The sequence below is a fragment of the Dioscorea cayenensis genome, chromosome 18 (genome assembly GCF_009730915.1).
Source record: "Dioscorea cayenensis subsp. rotundata cultivar TDr96_F1 chromosome 18, TDr96_F1_v2_PseudoChromosome.rev07_lg8_w22 25.fasta, whole genome shotgun sequence".
Classification (NCBI taxonomy): Eukaryota; Viridiplantae; Streptophyta; class Magnoliopsida; order Dioscoreales; family Dioscoreaceae; genus Dioscorea; species Dioscorea cayenensis.
In genome coordinates this window covers 6,989,356-6,993,509 of record NC_052488.1, presented here as the reverse complement: position 1 = coordinate 6,993,509, position 4,154 = coordinate 6,989,356, and positions in this window count along the sequence as shown.

Genomic DNA, 4,154 nt, shown 5'->3' with positions numbered 1-4,154 from the left:
ACTCCTTTCCCCAAAGCCTAACCAGGCACCAATGAACAATATGACTCACAAGCATTATGTCCAAAATAATTTGTGCTAATAGCATCACATCATCACTACAAACAACACAGTGTCATGCAGAAACAACACTAATGAAACAAATGCATCATGAATATTTTCTATCCAAGAATGAACAATTTCCATAACCAAACATTCAAAGGAGGAGCGTATAAGCAGAAAGAAAGAATCTTATTAATGGAAACAAAGAAACTACATTAACTCCTTAATTCAAACCTCAACCACTCATCAGCAAGCAATATCACTCGCAAGATATTACACCTGACATACCTTGTCTAATGGTATTGGTTCATTCTACATAAAACGTGATGTTTCCAATCAAATAGTCAAAGCACAAGTAGCACAAATAATACAAATAAATTAAAATGGTACCCTTCAGCAGCCTAAACAAATGTATAACTTACAAAAACAAAACCTTCAGCAAAGCAATAACAATACAAGGAAAAGAAAGGAAACATTTTGAATGAAATGTTCAATGAAAATCACCAGATAAACCAACTAAAAGCAATCAAAATCATTATAAGACAAACATATCAAAATAATTCATTTAGCCAGCATAGACAATCTAAATTTTCAATGAAGCATTAAAAAACAAAAGGACAAGAAAGACAACAATTCAAATGAAACATTCAAAAAATTATTAGAAGGATCAACAAAATGCAATTAGAGTCATGTTAAAAACAAAGATATTTATATGATTAATGAGTAAAGATTGTTCCATACTACATAAGTCCAAAAATCCAAACATAAACATAGAAACTAGTTTCAAGAAATAGTTCCTGATAAGTGCTTGTGTAATAGTAATACGAAGTATTATTTTGTTATAATGAGCATTATTTTTCTCAGATTTTATCACTCATACATGTGTATTTGTGTTACTTTTGTGCATGTAGGGTTGTGGAGACATGGAAGAAAGAAGCCAAAGTAGATCGTGAATGCCAAAGCAGTTACTGTTCACATGCCGCTGAAAAATCGATTCCTGCAGATTCACATGGGCGTGTGGAAACTCCACATGCCCGTGTGGATGCCCGATTCCATCCCTATTTAAGTCAAAATTTCAGACCATTTGGAGAATCTTTTTCCTATCTTTTACCCATCTCTTCACCATCTTTTGAGGCGCTTGCGTCTAAGGTTTAGAAGGGCTTTGGCAAGGCTTTTGGAGTGGTTCTACAGCTTTCAACACCATGTTCCTTCGGAAGAGAGTTATTGGGGGAGCTTTCATCGGCATCGATTCAGTGAGGTATGCCCTAGGCTTGACGAGGGAACCTTTGGAGAAGATGCGGCCACTCCACAAGACGATCGACATGAATACCAAGGGGGTTTCACTTATGGATTGCATGCTCTTACTTTCAATTTCATTATTGATTGTATCTTGCTCCATGGAGAGCTAAATCTATAGTGGGTACTTGGACTTGTAAACCCTAGGATAATATTGTTTCTTTGACCTTCTTTAATTGATGTCTTTAATTGAGTTCTAATCTTGAATGCTTGTTGAATGGGGTTTCCCTTAGAGTGACACTACTGTTGAAAGCCTACATTGGTAACCCTTGTGAGTGAGTGACACACCATGAGGGTTAGACAAAACAAGATTGGAGAGGGTTGAGAGGGTAAGTCGAGAGGTAGTGGAACGTCCCCTTTCCTCTTTGGTGTGATTTATCCTACTTCCGTGTTCCAAGAGTTCTTTGCGGTCACAATAGAGTGAAGTTCTAAGAGAGAAACTCTGTTGGGGCTTAGTTGTGCAAGCAACAAAGTGAAGCATTGAAGTAATCCTTAGTGTTGGGGCTTAATTGTGACTAGGGGTCTTTCGCCTGGACCAAAGGGTTAGATCTATGTTAGGGAATAGGGTTTATCACTTGGAGTCCTCAGAACTTTAAGCAACTTTGCACAGAGTGAGGTGTTGAGACTGAGTGATTTCTTTGCCGGGCATAGTGTAGGGTTAGTCATGGTTGACCTTAGGTTTGGGACCGTGTATTTTAGGATTTCCACGACTCGTTAAGCATCAGTTAGGAGACATAATAGTTGGTTTTGCACTTGAAGCAATAGTCCTAGGAGGAGCAATGTCCGGGTGCCCCACTTTCTATCGATTGCTTTTCCTCTCATTTTTTTTATAGCGTATCTCTTCCTTCTTCTTTCCTTATTTCTATTTTCGTTGATTTTGTTCACACCACTATCGATTCATCTTCATTCTAGTTAAATAGTAATATTTGTGTTTCTAATCACTATTCCCTATGGATACGACTACCACTCACCAGGGTATATATTACTTCGACAAACCCGTGCACTTGCGGTTCACACTCAAAAGGGCGTTGTCAGTTCCTCATTCCAACATCCAAAGACATGAATCTTGACATGTAATAAAGCCTAGATTCATAAATCGAAATGAGAAAGCAAACACATGATAAAAATTAGTCAACTTCACCAAGAGAAGGTACTCCGGCGACGGAAACAGTGATATCTTAGGCGGAGAACTTACCCTTTGCCTTATCAGCCACCTGACCATGAGCCTTGCGTTTGATCAACGCTTTGCGATCCTTATCAAGCTCTGGTGTCGGCCTTCAACGTCCTCTTCAAACTCTAAAAATTAGCAGATCTCCGCCGACCTTAATCGAGAAAGAGAAAGACATAAGCCATAAGGCAAGCACTTCAACATAAAAAAATATTCCACTTTGAGTGGAATATATTTTTTTAAGCCATAACACCCCCATTATGGCATAATTTTATAGTGTAAATTTAGTACCCAAACAACCCATATGGTATAATTATCATAAATTTTTAAATTATGGCATACTGTATGGATTATGCCATATTTTTGGGTTACCCAAATAGACCCTAAAAAAACTCTCTAAAGCTCCTTGAGGTCTTGAGGAGACATTCATTGTTTCTTAACACTCATTGAAGTGAATGATAATTTATAAAAAAATCTCTTTTGAGAAAAAAAAAACTCTCCAAAGCTCACTTTGAGATCTTAAGACATTCATTGTTTCTTGCCACTCATTGGAGTGAAAGAGAGTTAATGAAAAAAAGACTCCCTTTTGGAAAAAACAAAACTCTCTAAAGCTCACCTTAAGGTCCTGAGAAGATAGTTATTATCTCTTGACACTCATTGGAGTAGATGAGAGTTAATTAAAATTTTTAATAAGAAAAACTCTCTTCAAACTTACTTTGAGGTTTTCATTACACTGACAGGGGTAATGAAAACTTTTGATGAAAACTATTAAAAACTTTCGTGAAACCTACTGAGGGGTCCCATGTTCACTTACAGGGGTGATAAAAGCTTTCGATAAAAACTTTTGATTAGTTCTCTTCAAAGCCAACTGTGGGGTCCTATGTTCACTCACAGGGGTGATGAAAAACTTTCGATAAAAACTTCTGAAAAGTTCTCTTCAAAGCCAACTGTGAGATCTCATACTTGACAATCACTGGGGTAACAAAATCTTTTGATGAGAGTTCTTGAAATCTTTTTCAAACCAACTGTGAGGTCATGTTTGACACTCCCAAGGGTGATGAAAATTTTTTAAGTCTTATCCCCAAACCTTTTGCGAGATCTATTGCTCGACGCTCACAGGGGTAATAGAAATCATTTGAAGTTTTCTCTTTAAATCCACTTTGAGGTCATATGTTTAACACTCATAGGGGTGCTAAAAGATTTTGATCATTTAAATCTTTCAAACTATGAGGTCCAATGCTGGACATTCATATGGGTGAACTGGAAAAATCTTATGATGTCTTAGTCAATGAAAATCAAGTTTATAGTTACTGCTTAAGATCCATTTTAAAAGTAAGTCAAAATTGTCAAGTTAATTACCCAATTATATGGGAGGTCACAACTTGATGGTATGATGATCAAAGCTCAAAAGCAAGGAAGGGTCAAGATCTAAACATTTCATATAAGTGACAAATGTAACTCTAAAGTCTCGAGACGCAAAGAAGTCAAAGACCTAAAAAGTTTCACAAGTCAGAGACCAGAAGATTTCACAAGCACGCCGAAGTCTTTAGCAATTAAAAAATCAGAGAGAATCAAATATGTGACTCACAGTTGTAGAGTGGCTGCAACTTGAGAGCCATGCGATATGCCAAGATTCAAACACACAAAAAAA